Here is a 20644-nt window from a genome sequence, read left to right on the forward strand (position 1 = left end):
TCCCCTCTATTCCTATGCCACTCGTTTTATCTCCCAGTTCACAATCACACACCTATGGCCCACCAAGTTGTCCCCGTGGGCAACCTAGAGATGTTTCTGTCATTCTGTAGCCCTGATTCCTGGAATCCCCAGTCTTTTGGCCTCAATGCTGTTGTGTTTGAGGGACAAGGGAACTTCGGGTCCCCCTACTTCTCTGCCATGTTGACTCCTCCACTTTTGTTTAGTAGTTCTATTAATTATTGAGATTTGGGTTTTCTCTTTTCAGCTCTATCAGTTTTCTTTCATGCATTTTGAGGATTTGTTTGTGCAAAGACATTTAGGAAAGTTATGTGTCTCTCTCGTGACATGTTTCATCATTATGCAGCATCCTTTTTGGTCTCTAGTAATTTTCTTTGCCATGAAGTCTACTTTATTTGATATTAACATGGCCACTCCTACTTTTTTATTAGTGTTTTCACAGTGTATCCTTTCCACCCTTTTATTTCCAACTTAATATGCTGCTGTAGTTGAAGCAAATATCTTATGAACAGCATATCATTGTAATATGTCTTTTAATCCACTCTGTACCAATTTCTGACTTAGTTTATTTAGACCATTTACATTTAAAGTAATACTGATATGTTAGTACTAAATCTTCCATTTTATCATTTGTTTTCTGTTTGTTTCCTCCGGTGTAGTTTCCATTTCTCTTTCCATATCTTCCTTTGGAATTTTTGAACATTTAAAAAACTTTAATCTTGATTTATAGTATTTTTTTTAGTATTTAGCTTTATATAATTTTCTTAATGGTTGGCATGGGTATTATAATATGCACATATATTGTCCAATTATACTAGTATCAACATGTTATCACTTTGTAGAAATCTTACCCTCCCTACCTTTTCAATATAATAACAAAAATATTTCTTTTACATATAGTGAGCACTACATCTGATGGTGTCATATTTTTTATTTTATCACATATAAATTAAGAAACTCGTGATAAATTGACTTTTACATTTACTTTTTTAAGCTACTCTTATATTCTTCTTTTACCTAGTCTTGTATTTTTAAGTCTTTTTTATAATTTCTTTGTGTTTACAGAACTTACTTGAGCCATACTTTAGAGGTAGGTGTGCTACCAAGAGATTCTTTTAGTTTTCCTTCTCCAGAGAATGTCTTTATTTTTCCTTCATTCCAGAAGGATATTTTTGTGGGATATAGCATTCATGACTGACAGTTCTTGTCTTTCAATACTTAAAAATTGTTGTGCTACTTCCTTTTGGTCTCCAGGCTTTCAGATTATAAATATAAAAACATTCAAATTGGTACTATAAATAGTATATTGTTTCTCTCTTGTTGCTTTCAAAGTCTTTTCCTGTTTAATTTTCAGAGGTTTAATTATGATGTATCTGAACAGGGATTTCTTTGGGTTTATCCTACTTGGGCTTTGTCTGACTTCTTGAATATGTAGGTTTGCCAAATTTGAAGAGTTTTCAGCCATTATTTCTTCAAATACCTTTTGAATCTCACCATCTTTCACCTCTCTTCCTGGGACCCTGATGACTGAAATATTAGTTTTGCTATTGTCCCACAGGTCCCTATGACTGTCCATTTTTCCTTTAGTCTATTTTCTCTCTTTTGTTAATTTTTGGTAGGTTCTACTGATGTTTCTTCAAATTCATGGATTCTATCCTCTGTCATCTCCAGTGTACTATTGAGCCCATCACGCAAAGTTTTTCTTTCAGTTATTATATTTTTCAATTCTATAACTTCTATTTAATTATTTTTTATAATTTCTATTTCTTTTCTGAGATTTCTAATTTTTATTTTGTTTCAAGAGAATTCATAATTACTTGTTGAAATATTTTTTGATGGCTGCTTCAAAATCCTTGTCAGAGAATTCCAACATCTGATTCATCTCCATATTGGCACCTGTTGTCTTTTCCCATCCTGTTGTACTTTCCCTGGTTCTTCCCATAATATGTGATTTTCACTTGTATTCTAAAATTTTTAGGTTATTATGAAATGATAATATTTAATCTTTTTTAGCAGACAGTTCCTTGTTGAAGTATAGCTTGAGGGTCAGGTTGGTAAGTATGTTCGGCTTCTGACCATGCCAGCAAAAGTGAGGCATTGACTCAAATCACCTTGTGATCTCCCCAATTGGTCCTGGTAGCCCTCAGCAAGCAGAAAGCAGAGGGCTGCCTCATATGGTTTTACTGCTACAGGGAAGAGATAGAGGCTCAACTCTTCACTGGTTCCCTCTGACACAAAGGGCAAGGGTAAAGAAGACTGTCAATTATCCCACTTATTGCCATCTTTTTCTGCCTTCCTGTTGCTGGGTAGAGGTGGAGTCTCAGCTTGCCACTATACCCTGGCAGGGACAGCAGAGCAATGCCTATTTTTGCCAGGTGGAGAAATAAAATTTGAGGGGTATTGAGGAGGGCACCTGTTGGGATGAGCACTGGGTGTTCTATGGAATCCAATTTGACAATGAATTTCATATTTAAAAAATAAATGAATAAAAAATAAAATTAGTTCTCTGTTCCCCAGGGTCACCACTCAATGGGGAAATGAGCGCATCTATGCTTCACTGCTAGGAGCTGAGGATCAGCATCTTGCTGGATCAGGTAAGTCATGGAGAGAGGGTGGTGAGGTGCAGTTTTGACGTTGGTGTTTGGTTGGAGTAGGTTATGTTGCCAAAAAGCTTTTTCTGTTATCAGGTCATCCTTTCATGAGTTCTTTAGCCAGAGGAATTGGCTTTTCCTGGAGGTTTTTTTCTGTTTTATTGTTTTTTCCTGTGCCTGTTGGCAGTTTAGGTCACAGGGGAGTCAATAAAGAAACCCAGGGAATTCACTGCTTTGTCATTCTTTTATCTTTCAAAAATTTATGCTTTTTAGTTGTAGTTGGGGTGAACCTGGGAAAAATGAGCTAATCCACATATTGGGGGAAACTCCTGAGTGTTTCTAATGAGAAGCTAAGATTCAAAACGCTGATTTAGGCCAAATGATTCTTCTGGATGATATGTTTCCCTATATAATTGGTTGGTTGTTTGAATGACATGATGAAATTCTACCAATATTGATTAAGTTTTCACTGATTGCTTGCTATATGCCAGGCAATTGTGTATATGCTGTAAATCGAAAAGAGAGAAAAATAAAGTCCTTCCCTTCATGGAGCTTACATTCTAGTGACTAGGATGGGAGAAGGATGCTTGGAAGACAAAACCATCATCATCACTGCAACTCCATCCATAAGTTCTTTGGCATCTCCTATTGAGGCCACTGAACCACTCAACTGATCTTTCCTTCTTTATAACATCCCTCTCTAAAGAAGATGCAGAAGCTTCTCTTCCTTATTAGGATCAATGAATGACCACATCTGTCTCAAGTCTTAACACCGTCAGCTGACAGACTATCACTACCAAGTAAAGTGAACTCAACAAGACTTTAAAGCTCCTCCACAATCTCCAGAATTATCTCCTACCACAATTTCAAAACCCTGTGACTTCAGCACCATGTTGCATCCCACCTCTTGCCTTTTTCCCATGCTGCTTTCTCTGGACTATCCCATTCTCCTCGGATGCTGGGTGAAATTCTGTGTTGTTATTTTTCATTGATCTCTTTTCTGTGGTCCTGGCCTTTTGGGATCCTGTGTCCTTAAGAAAAATAATAATCTGGTTTACAGGAACTTGGAAGACATTATCCAGGGTCAAATGTGCTACAGAAAGAGAAAGTATCTGCCTATCAGAGGTAAGCTAACACTTAATCAAAGTCCACATTTTTAAGTATCTTACATAGGCACAAGAAATCCCTTTTCAGTGTCCCAGGATCACACATTATTTTTCCTCGGTTCCAGCTGCCATTAAACACAGAAGCTTAAGCATCAACAATACTGTGATAGAGCCAGATAAAGCAATATCAGGATGGAATGAATCTCTTCACCATCACAGTCTTCTCCCTCTCTCATGCCATCACACACAAACACAGATGGATCTGAGCTTTCAAGGATCTTTGGCATTGATTCCCTTCCCTGTGCCAGGAGCTGTAAGTCAGCAAATGAACCCTCTGATGACATAGATCTAAGATATCATCTAGAGTAGAGTTTCTCCATAGGTGAACTTTGAGATCCACTGACTTATCTATTAAACAGAGCCACCTAGGGGTCACTCCCATTCTCTTAGAATACTTTCCACCTTTCCTTAGGCCAGAACGCTAGTTGTGCATCAAAATGTCACAGAGAACTCATCATAAATGAAGACTCCCACGTCCTCATTCCCACATATTGGATACATTAGTTCTGCATTTACTAAAAGTAGAACATTAGTTCTGCATTTACAACAGTAGAACTGAGTAGAACAGAAAACATAAAAATACATCCCAAGTAGTAAGGTTAAGAATGGTTCCTGGAGATTATATTTCTGTGAGTGAGTCAGAGTGTGTGCGTGCACGTGTGTGTGCGTGTGCGCGCACGTGTTCATGTGTGCATGAGCACGTACACCTCTTCCTCCCTGATTTCCCTCTCCAAAGTTCATTCTGACCTCTTCTGAACTACCCATACACTATTCTTGTGGCACTTGCCACTCTGACTGTAGCATATTTGTTAACATGTCTGTTTTGCCTAATAGACTGAGGTTGTAGAATGAGTTAGCTTCATCTCTGTATCCATTCCAATACTTGAAACATAGTAGATATTCACTAAATTGGTAATTCAGAAATAAATAAATCAAGAATCATCAATGGATGCTAAAATTAATGGGTAACAGTTTGGTGACAAACAGAATATGTATGTGGTATACTGTGGTTGTGTTATACATTGCCCTTATTTTTTAAGAAATACACGTTGAAGTATTTGAAGTGAGGAGTGGGAGACAAAATGTAACTCCTCTGTAAATCTAAAATTATTCCAAATCAAAGTATAAAAATGTATGAGTAAATGAATTAACAACAAAAATCATAAAAAGAGTAATGGTCTTATGGTTACCTGGTCATAAAGACAACCAGACTACATTTGTATAATTCCGCTCAGTTTAGGTGTGTTAGGTTCCAAAACCACAAGCCAAGAATCAAGTCCAGACCTGCTCTGTCCATAAAACATAAAAAATAGGGAGGCTCGGTTATTCCTATGTGTACCACAAGTCCATCTCATTTAGCTGAACTGATGAATCACTAAGTAGTTATGAGCTGGTAACCAGTCCATGTGATCTAAAGGTCTAAATGGTGTGAGTCACCATTGGCCATGTAAACACACCATCTGCCTCAGCCCCTCACCAGGCACATAGGTAGCACCATGTTGACCCAACCCCACCAAGGGGGTTCTAAGTTCCAAGGTTCTAAGGGTCTTCTAAGTTCCTGTAGAAAACCCCCATCAGCAAGCTCATTTAGAAAGAACTCCCTTGCAAAATTTCTATACAAGTTTATGTACACGTGCTTTATTATTTCATCAAAACTGTACGAGGGCAAGGCTTGGTTCAGTGCTCTGCAGATATTATATTAGCACAATACTGCCAGACTGAGGGTTCTGATTCAAATGGCCAGATGTTTCAAACACTAACAGTTGCAGCTGATTTGGGTTTTATTCAGTGATTTTACTATGTGTCTGACCAAATTGCATAAATCAAGTGTTCTATCAACATTGGGAAAACCTAACTACCTAATACTCAAATCTCTTTTGGCCTGGGGTGACTGCAGACAGCTTTGGGGTGATAGGAACAGATGACCCTTTGGCAATTGTACCCTCTTTGTGAAGCCAAGTAACATGTGTCTGCACAACTGCTGGCTGGCTCCAATATGCAGGAAGGGATGAGGAAAGGAAAAGGTGACTGTATGTGCTTACTTCACCACAGCTTTGGGGGAGATGCCCATAATATGTAGCCCCAAGGCCTGTATTCTGCTCACCACATTGAAAACTTTATTTCCCTTTTCACCTTTGAGGCTCTTAATTCTCTACCTTTGTTTTCTATGTCCCTGGACACTCTGTAGTCCCCAGAGAATTTAGGGTCAAACACGGTCATTCATAGCAACATCCACAATAAAATGCTATGGTATGATGGTCTTTAACCCTAATTTTAATTTCTCTCCTAAAATATGGTATTTCCTGAAAACAAAGATACATTCAAGGAAGAGACAAAGGGATTTAGGGGAGAAATTAAAATGAGATTTAAAAAATTCCTAGACTCCAAAGGGGTGCCTGGGTGGCGCAGTCGGTTGGGCGTCCGACTTCAGCCAGGTCACGATCTCGCAGTCCGTGAGTTCGAGCCCCGCGTCAGGCTCTGGGCTGATGGCTCAGAGCCTGGAGCCTGTTTCCGATTCTGTGTCTCCCTCTCTCTCTGCCCCTCCCCCGTTCATGCTCTGTCTCTCTCTGTCCCAAAAATAAATAAATGTTGAAAAAAAAAATTAAAAAAAAAAAAAAAAAATTCCTAGACTCCAGTCCCAACTGAATCACAGTGAGTTGGGTGACATTATGCTAATTCCATAACTTGTCTTCTTAACTACAAAATGACAGTTAGGGCTTCATGGCCTTTGAGATCACTTTTAGGTCCAAAATTTAGTGCTTCTAAGTAAATTTCTCTTTTGTATAAATAAGCCATTCAGGAGACTGAACAAACCAAACTGACCATGTTTTTCCATACATTTCTTATTCAAGGTGACCCTTGGGAATGTTCTCAGACCTAGGATCTAGTCCTGTAAGTAATATTCACATGTGTGTATGTGTGAAAAAAAATAGACACGTACATATACGTGCACATCTATACACTGTATAAGATATACATGATGCATATACATACACACACAATATATATAAAAGATGCCAATCTAAAAACATTGCAAAGGTCACATTTACACAAAAGATACAGAACATCTCTGTAAGAGTATTGACAAGAACCAGAGACAGGCCACCACAGGACCAGCAAAAATACCCAGAATGGGAGGACAGGAAGCTTCAAGAAAGACATCTTCAAAGGCATTTACATGCACACCACACCTGCCTGTGCATATTTAATGAGAGCTCAGACACACAAGATGGTGCTAATGTAGATAAAATATGGATAAGGAGAGACCAGATATCAGCTAAATGAATAAAATTGAGACATTGGGAAAATGAAACACAGCCCTTCAAGCCAAGTGGCCAACATCAATATCCAACTCGGAAAAGTTTGGAAAGGTGATGTGCAGACTACCAAACAGAGAAGAAACTCAGAATCACTTCAAGAGTCTGCTACTTGCTGCATACCCATATACAAACAGGACTGCAGATCCTACCAGGTGAGCCTGTGGTGGGGCAGACTAGTGCAGGCTGCAGGTCAAATACATGGATCCCAGACTTGGTTCTACCATTACCTACAAGTGTATTAATTAACTTTCTGCCCATATATCTTGTCACAAAATCAAGATACCATCAGCTCTACTTTTCTCACAGAGTTGTTGGAAAAGCAAAACAAGAGAATGGATGTGAAATCCCTTGCAGAAATGTATTATCCACAATGTATGCAAATACAAATCATTATTTTTATTCAATCATGAGGACCTGGTTACACTGTATTATTCGGAGAGGACTTCAGAATGTAGGCAACTCTCTCATCCAAAAGGAGTTTTGGCAGGAAGCATATTATGTCAGTAACTAGCACCCCCAATAAGTATTTGGTATTTTCACTTCCAACTATACAATTCATTTTCAGCCCCTTCAGCTCTATAACTCTCATGACACAAAGGAGTGTGTTCTTATCATCAAGTATGGCTCTTTTTGATCCTAACTTCTAAAGGACAGTGAGCACCCCTGCTCCTTGCACAAATTTGCACTGATCAAATCCCTCAGGTTTTCCCCACCAAAGACCATTTTTGCTAGGGCCCCTCTGTCCTTCTGTTCTCCCAATGTCCCTTATATTCCCTTGTCCATCTACCTTCATACTGAATGGGTCTCATGAATGGCGACTTCCATCTTGTACCTGCCATCACCCTGGTGCAGGTGTCTAGAGTCACCCCTGGCTAATGATACCAGCTTTCAACCTCTTCTCCTGTCTGCGGTCTCTAATATGTTCAACTTAAGTCTACTATCAGATCATCTTCTTTTAAGATACTGCTTTAATCACATCATCTATTTCTATTTTGCTTTTTTTTAACTAAAAAAAGGAACACAACTTCTTTATAAATGTTTTTATCAATTCAAAAATATATAAAGAGGAAAAAAAACAGGATCATTCTTGCTCTTTCCTGTAAGGTAAGCATGGGGCATAACTCAGCTAAGGGTATAGCTCAGAGAAGGTAGTTTTGCACATGTTAAGTTAAATGAGTCCTGGTTATAGCTTTCTACTATAGGTCTATAAGGACAGAACTTGTGGAGGAGCAAGGATTTTGCATTTCCCTTAGACCTGTGGCTTGGAAACTGCACTCCTTAAGGCAGTGGGGCCACATGCCAAATGTGGTATCTCTAGATACCAAAGAGGGGTTGAAGTGTTTAAGGGGCTTATTGCCCTCTACAGTCAGAGCATCTCCACTCTTCTCTATTTCCCATAGTGAGTTTTCAGGTAAATTATCATTTGAAGTAAAAGACCTGTTGCAAACAAATAAACAAGCAAACAAACAAAAGTTTGAAACCATTCTTCACAGACTATCTTCCTTAAATATCTCTTCTATCAGACTGGATCCTAATAAGTGCTAGAGAGCTGACAATTTGAGATTATTTTCTCTGACAAGAGTCTATAAGGCAGATGGTCTATGTTATTGATTGAGCAGAGATTGATATGTTTTAAATATAAGGCAAAGAAGGGGTTGGATTGATATTCTGTTATGAAGTCTTCAAAATGATACTCTGAGATCCCTGGGGGGGAAGGGATGGTGTCTCACATGTCTTGTGTATACCCCACAATCATCCAAAACAGTGTCTTGAATTTTATAAGTGTCCATGATCACTGTGAACTGTATTGAATCCATTTTGGCCAGCAGGCTTACTTTTGCCTTAGTTTCTCATCTGAGTTTATGCCTGTGTGTGTTTTTAGAGCCATTAATGTCAAAGGTAGATCCAGGTATCCTAGCACATCTTATAAATTTCCCAACAGAATACCAGGTAAGATAGGAAGTATTTACAGTCTCCTCCCCTCATCTACTTTCTCCTGGCTCCATAAGTGTCTGGCCTGAAGTGTTCCACCCAAAAAGGCTCTGCTATAACAGCCCACTCCACCTCTGTCAGAGGAGCAGCTAATCTGGTTCCAACCCCCATGGAATTGTCTTCCTTTATACCAACCCTACACTGAGTGTCAATAAGTAAAATTTCCCCTTTCTTCCTCACCTTTATCAAAACATAGCCATCCTGTGCCTCACACCTACATTTTATTCCAGCTGATCCTATAATAGAATTAACAATCTATGGCCTATATGAATCATCATGCTTCTACTCCATGATACACATTTTCATTTTTATAGAAGCTAATAATGATTAGCCCAAGTAATAAGGAGGGGGTGATATTTTAAGGTTATAAGAGCCTTCAAATCAGAATAAGTAGTTGACATCATAATCATCTCACCTGCCTGGGTCTTATTATGCAGGTATAAGAAAACAGCTTGCACAATTATCTTTCCATAAATATCAGAATAAATAAAAGAATACTCTTTCCCATAACTACATTATACAACTAACACACTCTAGACTTGACCTCACTTATTGAGCAAAGTGAGGGCCTCCCATTGGCACAAAGATATTCTTCAAACATCTGTATCTGCTACAGTTCACACACCACACTAACTACTGAGGTTATGAATAGGACAAAGTTCCTACCCTAATGGGCATATAGTCTGGTGAAGAGACAGACATTAAAAAGGCAATTTAAATGAAGCATATTAAGGGACCTTATACAGAAAGAACAGGAAGTCCAGAGCAAGAACACCCATCCTGGGCTAAGAAATTCACACCACAGGTTTATTGTACCTTTCCTCTCTCTGTCCTTAACTTCATCACCACTTTCTCCTCTATACCTATCTCCTGCTCCATGGGACAAAGACTGAGGTTCATCACCATAGACACTAGTAACACATGCCTCCTTCTATGTGTTGAAGACAGTCTCTACTGAAAACATTTCTGAGTTATCTATTGCCTAATGTGTTAGATTTAAGGATGGTAATGGTAGAAAAGATGAGTCTAAAGAATACAAAATTCTAAAGACATCCTCAGTGAACTATAGTTCCTACCACAAATAGGAAACACTCTATGAAGAAGAGTCAGTTCTCTAACCCTCCAGGGCTATATTTTTTTTTCATGGTTCTCTGGATAAACCAAGTACACTTAGATGAAAATTTATTGAGTATCTGCTGCATATCAGGCAATGTGGTAAGCAACAGGAATACAAAGATTTTTTAAAAATCCAAAAACTAAAAACCACACGCCTCTTGCTATCCAAAAGGTTAGAAGATGGTAGGGGAGAGAAATATACAACCAAATAATTGTAAAGTGGCATTATAATAGCAATAAGAGAAGTTTAAACCAGGTGTTTTGGGTCATGAAGTGATCACTTCTGCTTGGATAGGATGCTAGGTATCCTCTATTTGCCCTTTCAGATACACTCCTCAATCTTCATCCTGCTCTGTGCGCCAGGAAGCTAACCAATATGATCTATATGAAAGGCTTCCTTGCTCTCTCCTGTCCTCCTCCCATTGGTTTTCAGCCAGTGGTGAATGCCAGCAGGAGACTGAAGGGAAGGAAATGAGAAAGGTTAGGGCACTTGTTCCCTTAGCTCCTTTTCTGCAAAAGGAGGACTGTGGGCTGGCTGCATCTCTCAAACAGTCTTCTTTGTCTGTTTCTTCTGTCCTTCTGGTAACATCTCTCTTCCCCAGGGAAGAGGCAGATGACAGCCCCCTGTTATAGCCTCAGGGGACTTATTACTCTGTCCTGTGTGATTTTCCCACATCATGCCAACATCTCTGTAAATAGTCTCTTTATTAAACTCTCCGCTAGTTATCCCTTTGAATGAGCTATTTCTTGCCAGACTGACACAGGTGATTCAAGAAAGAATTCATAGAGAGATGAGTTGAAGGGGTTGACAAAGAAATTAGAGGGAGAAAGAAAATCCAGTTGCAGAAAGAACACATGCAAAGGCAAGAAAAGAAACTGCAAGGCATACTTAACAAATTATTCATAGTTACGTATGCCTGATGCACAGGATGCATGTGAGAAAACAGAAGGAAAGACAACCAGAGCAGAGGATGGGGCCAGAGACAGGACTTCAGTGCCATAAGAGGAAGTTTAGAGTTGGTCTTAGAGCCACACAAGTATAAAACATGATCAGTTTTAATCTGAGAAGGTAGTATGAGACCAAAATCAGGAAGACGCAATGATAAGCTACTACAAAAGTCCAGACAAGTGGTGTTTTGAAATATGCTGTAAAAATGGTGACTCTTCTTAATTAAGAATCTCCATCTATCCACACAACCACAGTAAGAAAGGGAGAAATGCGTGGGGGTGGGGAAGCTGAGATGGAAGTAACAGTGACTAATTAGATCAAGAGATTATAAACAATGAGAAGTGTGGGCTGACTCCCAGATTTCTTGTGAGGGAGGATGGTATCATTAAGACTGGGAGTCTAAGAAGAGGAAGAGATTTAGGAAGAAAATAGTTCCATTTTTGTCCTTCTGCCAGTGATAGAAGCACGGACAAGAATAAGACCAGCCTAGAAGCAGTACACATCAGTTTGTACTTAATAGCATTGGGAAAATGACCTAACAGTTGATTCAACTTCAGTAAGTGATACTCTCTTCAACCAGGCAAGACCATCAGAAAAGGGGTATGGTTCTTACGGTCAGCTCTGAGGTCTTTTATAACACCTGGCTCCCTTAAGAACACCATACTACCTGCCCCCACCAATTCCTAATGTTCACAATATGAATTCTGTGTCCATTAGTGTGAAACCACCTTTTAAAGTTAAGATGGCCAACTGTGACACTGTGGGGAGAGTAATAGCAAAATAGGAGGGAAAATGTATTCATCTTCTATCTGAAGATTATATTTCCACTTGTAATATATGACACATTAATAGATCAAGATCCACTTGATCTAATTAGTCACTGTTACTTCCATCTCAGCTTCCCCACCCCCACGCATTTCTCCCTTTCTTACTGTGGAATTGGAAACCAAGGTGTTTTTTTAAATCTATTTCTCACTATGATGGTATGTTGAAAGACAGGCAAGTGACAAAAGGCAGAAGAAACAGAGAAGGCGATTGTGAGAATTGTTACTCCCATCCTCCAGCCTCCATCCCATAAAGAAGATGGTTATTTTGAAATCCGTAAGTTGTCTCAAATTTTTGCCATCTCATTTCTCCCAAAACAATGAAGGACAAAGCTCTGAATAGCTAAGGATTTTGACTGGATATGCAAACAGTTTCTTGATTTGGTTTGGCCAGAAGATCATCTCAGAAGCATAATAATGGACCAAGTCTAGACTCTTATCTTTGGAGAGGAGCCAGCAGTCTATAAATGGCACTTCATATGCAGCTGGACAACAGCATACCTTTTCCTAGAATAGGAGTGAATTCTCCAATTTGATACTTCCATTAGGCATGCAACTCTTTCCAAACGTAGATGAATGACTGGTAATACTCCAGAACTATAAACCTCATGGCCAAATCAACGAAGCAAATAAACAGAAAGGATGAAGGACATGGCATATTCTCCTCCATTATTATTCAATACCTGCTTTATTTAACTCTTTGTTCTTCCTCATCCCTCACAACCTGACAGTCCAACTCCTAGTCATACCTCAAAGCCCAGTGGAGTAGTAGGTTATGTCAACTTCCTAAATCAGAACTAAGCCTATCTTTACTCGGGAATTTTACATCTGTTTCTATCATCCGTTTCATTACACAGAACTGAATCCACCATTGGCATGCCTGTCTCCTCTGCTAGACTCTAGTTTCTTTGAAGCAGAAAGTGTGTTTTATTTATCAATGTCTTTCTAGGGCTTGGTCCAGGGCCTGGCACCTACTAGATATTCATGGCGTGTGTACTGAATGCCAGTGGGTTGAATTTAGGGCAGACCCTGTGTTAGAGGGCCAGACACAAATGGAAAAAGGAGAAAGACTGAGTATGCTGTGAATGGCAATTTCTAGGCTCCCTACATGTATTCACTCATTAAATCCTCACAGCAGCCTTAAGAAAATATTAAGATCCCCATTTACCAATGAGGAAACTGAAGAATAACTGGAAACCATGAAGTTTGAGTCTATAGCCTATCCCCTTAATCTCTATCCCACACTACTTCTCAGTAAAGCCAGTACGTGCATTTGCGTAATACACTGTACTTTAGTCTTAGTTTCCTCCTGGGCTCCCTAGAATTCATTTAGACAAAGAATTATTTTCCTCTGGAGTCCATCTTATGGCCCATTCCCCCAGCATGCCTTGAGGACTGTCTAACCCTGCTTGGCAGGCTGGGTGCAGATAAGCTCACAAAGCCGTGCCTGGGACTCTGGTGAGGCTGCTGGAATGTATTTATCTCAGTGCCCACCACTCACTTGGCTTCCTCCTGAGAGCAGGAACACACACACAACTCCTTAGACTGTGCTTGCTTGTTCAGGGGTATCGACAACATTGTCCATTAAAGACAGAGGAGACAGTAATGTGTGGCATTAAAAATCAGTGGGCTTTAACACAAATCTGAGTTGAAAAACATTACTGTGCAACAACAAAAAAAAATCATTCATCTTGGAACATCTATATTAATGAATTTAATCACATTTATTCTACCCTATCAGATGTATGATTCAGTATGAAAATTAAATATTTAGATAACAGTCTACAGAGATTACCATGTTTGCTTAATAAATTAGTATTTTCTAAAACAGTGTAAAAAAAGGACAATTATAAAAAGGAATGAGGTATAATCAACATGAGGCATAACCTCTCTCTAACAATTTGTCACCAGTTTCCACAAAAGGCATTCAAATGCTAAAAAAAAGGTCTGCATAGATTTTAATTTTAACATCAAAATTAGATTCCTGAGGATTAACATATCTTTTCATTTTTAACTAATATTGGACACGTAGCCACTATTTGTTTTCAGCTTCAAAATCAAGAATGGTGCCAAAATGGTAATAAAGCCAAGAGAAGGCGATGAACAACTCAAAGGATCAAAGTTGATGTAATCTCTCCCTTTCTGAGCAATGACTTGTGCTTTTGTGAACTTTTTAATGAAAAGAAATCCCTCAGGTCAGACTGACCTTCTCCAGATGGTTCCTGGAGGGGGGAGATGTGTCCACCAACTCCAGCAGTGGTTCCAGGGAGACACAAATACAATCAGCTTAGCTCCAGCCAGGCCAGCAAATGTGCTGACAGCTGGATAATCCCCCAAATGACAGTCCTAACAGAATATTCAGGTCCACCACCAGCACCTTCCCACAGTACTCTGATCAGAACAGTCAGCTTCCCTCCTTGCTAACAAACCACCATTGTCCTTGTTCAGCCCTTGTCATTTATCAACTGAATGGCTGCAAGCCCTGCAACTTGTCTTGCTGCATCCAATTCCACACCCCTCTGGGCCATTTGCCTCACTGATCCAGACTCACTGATCCAGAACAATCTTTCTGAGGTATAAATCTGGCCATGCAAGTCTTCCTTTAGAAGTCCTATAACAGCTCCCTCACTCCAAGGAGCACCATCAAACTTGGAAACATGACTTCCAAAGTTTTAGATAACCTAACCTCTCCAGAAACACTTCTGTGCTTTCCAAACACATACTCTTAGTTCTAGGTATCTTGCTTACATTTCCCTATGTGAGGGTTTGCTTATGGCACCTGCTTTATCTGAAATGTTTTTCCCTACACCCTATTCCTTCCTTTCCAGATGGCCAAAACTTCTATTTACACTATCAGAGTCAATTCAAACATTTCTTGGGCTGCATCTGTCAGATTGGAGTGGGGACATTCCTTTGTGTCTCACACCTAAATTTACTTATTGCCTTGTATATATATAACTCTAATATTTATCCTACCCTATTCATTCAGTTAGCTAATTTACTGAGCAAGTGACAATTATGGACCAGATTCTGTGCTCACAATTGATGTTCTATCAATAAACAAGAGTCCTTCTCTCAAGAAGCTTTTATTGAGAACGACAGGCAAGTACACAACCGTTGCAATACCACATAGTAAGTGCCCCTCTGAAAGTTCCAGGAGGGACAACTAACTGTGACTTGGGTATAGGGGAGGAGTGGCAGGAGGTAAATAAGGAAAAATATCTTGGTGGGTGAACTTGAGGTATGAAGGACAAGTAGCAATAGATTAGATAAAAAAGAATGGAAGAGCAGTAGGAAGAGCCAAGGGGAAGATCTGGAGGTGAGAGGAAGACAACCAGGGCCAGGGAGCAGACACAGGAGGAAAACTGAAGGGCTCCATTTGGACTTACTTTGTTGGGGATGGCTATGATACTTAGGTAGTCAGATACTTGAATCTAAACTGAAAGAAGAGGGGCACCTGGGGGGGCAGTCTGTTAAGCGTCCGAATCCTGATCTCAGCTCAGGTCATGATCTCACAGTTTGTGAGTACAAGGCCCACATTGGGCTCTGTACTGATGTTGCAGAGCCTGCTTGGGATTCTGTCTCTCCTTCTCTCTGACCCTCTCCCACTTGTTCTCTCTCTAAAAGTAAATAAACTTAAAAATTTTTTAATTAAAAAATAAACTAAAAGAAGAGTTCTGGACTAGAGATATAAATGTGGAAATCACTGGCATAAATATATTTCAATCTCATAGGCTGTGATAAAGTGACATAGGTGAGAAAGAAAAGAGCCTAGGACTAGTCATAATGTACTATTATCTTCTTCACACATTGCTGGATTTATTTTCAGATTCCCTTGGTGAGGACTTTCTTGCCTGTCCCCATGAGTGAATAGCCTGAAATTTTCCTTATTTGCACTGCCCTAGTATGGTGTCAGATTCAAGGTATCCACTGTTTCCATTGATTCTAGAAAATTCTCATCTATAATTAGAGGATTGCATCTCCACCATTCTCAAATTCTCTCCTTCTGGAAGTTCAATTAGGTAGATGCAGGGTTTTATTTCATATTGTCCTGTGTCTCTTAACCTGTTTTATACTTTGCATCCTGCATCTCTAATACTACGTTGGGAGTAATTTCTTCAGATCTATTTTCTGAAATGTTAACATTCTCTCCATTTATATCCAATCTGCTATTTAGGCTATCTATAAAGTTTTTAAATTTCAATTACCCTTACTTTTGTTTCTAAGTATTCTGTTTACTTTTCCCCAAATATTCCTGGTCTTGTGTTCTGTCACTTTTCACTCCTTTCTTATCCTTCTTTAAATACATGAAACATACATGTGTTATATTCTCTGATTATTATAATATTTGTATTCTTTGTGGGACTGTCTATTGCTTCTACTGACTGTCACTCCTGGTGGCTTTTTTATTTCCCTGTATATTTGGTGATTTTTTACTGTTAGCTCCAGTTCCCTGAGATTTTATCTACTGAGATTTTGGGACCTGAGTTTTAAGTGTATGATTCCAGAGAGGATTTGCATTTTCCTCTACCAGGCTCTTCTGGCCACTGTCAACTTTAGGACACATATATCTAATGTGTTTCTTGTTTTGTGTTTTACTTTCCATTTTAATTACACAAGTGACATGAATTCCATCTTCAGGCATGAACGGTGGGTAGAAGAGGTACAAGTTCCTAGTGAGGCTTTCTCTTACTTTTCATTCCACAAAGACCAAAGGCAAAGGTAGAAAACTCTTCTAGAAGGAAGATTAGGTTCTAGTTCCCATATTGAATGTGTCAATCTTTGAGGATCAAAGCTTTGTGGGGGAGTTTTGGGTCCCACCTCCTATCCTGCTCAGACCCCAAACTTCATCACCTGTACACTGTGTACCTTCCTGGTGCCTAAAAACCCAAGTTCAAGGATATCAGAGCTTGAGCTCTCTATTAATATGCACAGCCAGATGTTGTCTGCATGAATATACATTTGACCAGGTCTTCCTGGAACCACATGCCCTCAGGACAATCACCAGATCTAATGCTTACTTACTCTTGTAGAATAGCAAGTTCCTGTCATTAGTAGTCTTTGATTGCTCTTCTTACTTTAATGCCAATTCAGTTTTGCTTAAGAAATACATGTTGAAGTATTTTATCTGGTATTTTATCTGTTCCACACCTAAAGGGGTCTATCTGCCCATCTAGTATCATATTGTCGAAGATGAAATCTATTCCTTTATAATCTTATTTTTACAATACATTTCTGAACCATACATCAGTCTGGCCTTGCAGTTAACCTGAATTGAGCAGGCCATTTCTCCACTTGCAGAAAAACTATGAAGTGCCTCAGAGGAGCACAAGCATTCCTTAGACCACTTAAGGGGGCTTCACGCCTCTCAGCCCCTCTCCACCAGCTGGACTGGCACTCTGCCTAATGGCAATGAGTCTGCATGCTGCTGCTGTGGCTCCTCACCCTGTCATTCCAAAACCACCCACGGCAGAGTTCTGCTCAGCTTGGGTATACATTGAGTATTTTTTACATAACATTAAAGCCAAACAATCGTAGTATTTTCAAAGATTAATTATCACTCACTTTTAAAAAGTCAATTTTCTTTAAACTAGGGATGCAAATGAGAAAACAAATGAAAAATGGATTTCCAGAAGAACCACATTTCCTGCTATTCAGCAAGAATCATCCCCAAACACTGATTAAAATATTGGGATTGCTTCATATCTTGTTAATCTCCAGTGAAGAGGCAACGTCACTTAACATTAGCAGAAACCCTGTGATATGGGAGTAAAACCAGAGCCAAGTATTTATAAATGTTAACCTACTAAATAGATTTTTACCAGGTCAGTTCTGGTTGGCAGTAGAGCAGCCAACCATTTATGGAAGGAAATTTGAAAGAGGCCAGAAGGGTCTCTGTTACCTCCTGCCAGTTCCCTTGATGACCAGTCAATAGAGCATAAAAATTCCACCATCACTTTGGGTTAAGCCTCTCTCTGTCCTGTCTCTCTCTCCTTTGTGAAATTTGGCTTATCCCTGTCTAACTCACCTTCTACTGAAAAGCAGACTATGCAATGTCAAGGCAAAATGGTTGTGTTAGTCAGCTTCGGCTGCCATACAAAATACTATAGACTGAATGACTAACAGCAGACATTTCTTTCTCACAGTGTTGAAGGCTGGGAAGTCCAAGGTCAAGGTGTCAACATATTTGGTTCTTGATGAGAGCACTCATCCTGGCTTGAAGAAGGCTGCCTTCTCATTGTGTCCTCACATGATAGAGAGAGAGAGACAGCAAGCTCTCTGGTATCTTTTTCTATAAAGGTACTAATCCCATCATGAGGATCCAGCCCTCATAACCTCATCTAACCCTAATTACCTCCCAAAGGTAGGTAATTATCTTAAGGGTTAGGACTTAAACATACAAATTTGGGGGGGGGGGGGCGGGGAGGACACAATCATTGAGTACATAACAGTTGCTAACTACAGGCATACTGGGACTTTAGTGGTAAGCAGTAAAGAAGGAAAGGAGTTCTAAAGTCTGTGGAATATGGAAGAGGGGAGATCACACAACTGTGAGTCTGTGTCCTGTGAGGTAGGGAGAGGTTAGCAGTTTACACAGTCCAAGAAGAATGATGAACTTGGCTTGAACTAGATGTGTGTACATAGCAATGGAGATCTGATCTATGGGGTGAAACATAGCAGCAGGAGTCCTCTCTTAATTGATCACATGGAGTCAGGAAGTGGTCAGTGGTTGTTCACATAGCTTGGAACAGAATGACAGCCAAGTGCATAAAAAGCATTTGCCAGAGGATAAGCATCAAACAGAATGCTAGCACCCGCAACCAAGTCATGGGTCTAGACTGAGACAGAATCCTTTTCTTGGCTGAGATGGAGTCACGAATTTCTGGGGCTACTCTTCTCTAGATACCGTACCCTTCTAAGCCCACACGAGCAAGATGGAGATGGCAGAGCCAGACTGAGGGTTTGTAAGACCCAGAGATGCTAGGTAAATGGCAAAAAGGAAAGAGCGCCAAGAGGGAAGAGGAGGCACAAGAAGGTAGTAACCAGCACATTCCATCTGCTTTTCCATTTTCCCTCTGACTTATCTCACCTTCATACTTTACTCTCTAATTTCCTATTCACTCAAAATTGATTTAGTATGGGCCAGAAGGGCAGGTTACTGCCCGTTTATTATTGGTATACCATGAAGACCGAGACCCCAATTCACTTTCTCTCATGTGGAGCAGATGCGCTGTCAGAAAGCTTGGAAGTAATAAGGTCCAGTGGTTTTCTGTGACTACCATGGGCAGCCCGGGGGAGCTGGAACAGGGTGCTATTCATGCAGGGATTGGCTAAGAACAAGGCCAGACCACCTTTGAACCTCTGTCTAGTGGAGCATTGCCCAAAATCTCAGATTAAGCAACATACGTACTTTTCTTTGCCTGTTCAGCAATTTCTCTTGAACTGTTCAGTGGGGCTATGTTCCCTCTTTAAAAAAGCAAAAAACAAAAAACAAATTTTGCATTTCTTTCTTAGAAGGAATAAGAAAAGGTATGAAGAGTTATGCTTAACTGAAAGAAAATTACATATAACTATTTATCTCCAGCTTGAGAATAATTCATTTAGAAACTCTGCATCTGCAGCAAGTCTTCCTTGTATAAAGTCTTGCTTCATTCATTCTTACTTCAGTTACTTATTGAACAGGACTATGAATCTTTTATATATAATCCCTGGCTACACTGGCACTGAAAAAGCAGACATTCTCTTTCATGCTTCATTTATCCCTTCTTGAGCACTTACTATATGCCAGGCACTGGGTTACATGCATTATTTTATTGTCTCATTTAAGCGTCGACAACAATATTAACTCTCAATTGATATATGTGGAATCTAGGATTCAGAGAGGGTAAGTTATTTGTCTAAGGTTACACATCTAGTTAGGTCAGTTCACTTACTATATGCCAGGCACTGGGTTACATGCATTATTTTATTGTCTCATTTAAGCGTCGACAACAATATCAACTCTCAATTGATATATGTGGAATCTAGGATTCAGAGAGGGTAAGTTATTTGTCTAAGGTTACACATCTAGTTAGGCCAGTTCCAGGACTCACAATGAATGAGAAAGATCTCCACCTTCCAGGACCTAGCAATCTACTAGAAGAAAACAGACCCACAGATAAATATGTGTAATAAAGGGTCATGGCTGTTATGACGAAGCCACCTATACTGGATAGAGAGGAGAGTACTAAGGGGTGGAAGTCTAAAGACATCACAAAGGAGCTAGCTTGAGTTGAGTGATGTTCACATCACTGGGTAGCAAATGTGTGTGCATTGGCGGTGGTTGCCTATATGTGATAGAAGGTGGCTTGAGATCCATGTTAGGAGGAGAGGTAATGAAGGAGGAAAAATGTATCCAATCCTTCAATCTTGTATTCTAACGTGATTCTACACAGGAGGACAAAGTTTTGCAGTTTACACCATATAGCATCATTCTCTAATGCTTTGTATATATTTTATATCCATAAGCAGATCATAAGCTCTATTAGGGCATTTCATGTACAATGGTTTCTAGCATGGTTTACAGAAGACATTACAAAATAGTTGCTGGTTTCTTGTTGAAGTACCAAGAGACATGAGTGCTGGTGATCATTACATAGGAATAGTTTTTTCAGGTAAGCAACAAGGT

General features: G+C 39.6%; 1 protein-coding gene across 1 annotated transcript in view; it reads right to left on the minus strand.

Annotated features, from left to right (window-relative positions):
• Positions 1-20644, minus strand: part of THSD7B (thrombospondin type 1 domain containing 7B) — a 1116594-nt gene that overhangs the window by 971806 nt on the left and 124144 nt on the right. The window lies entirely within an intron of this gene.

This window comes from Neofelis nebulosa, chromosome 2 (genome assembly GCF_028018385.1).
Source record: "Neofelis nebulosa isolate mNeoNeb1 chromosome 2, mNeoNeb1.pri, whole genome shotgun sequence".
Lineage (NCBI taxonomy): Eukaryota > Metazoa > Chordata > Mammalia > Carnivora > Felidae > Neofelis > Neofelis nebulosa.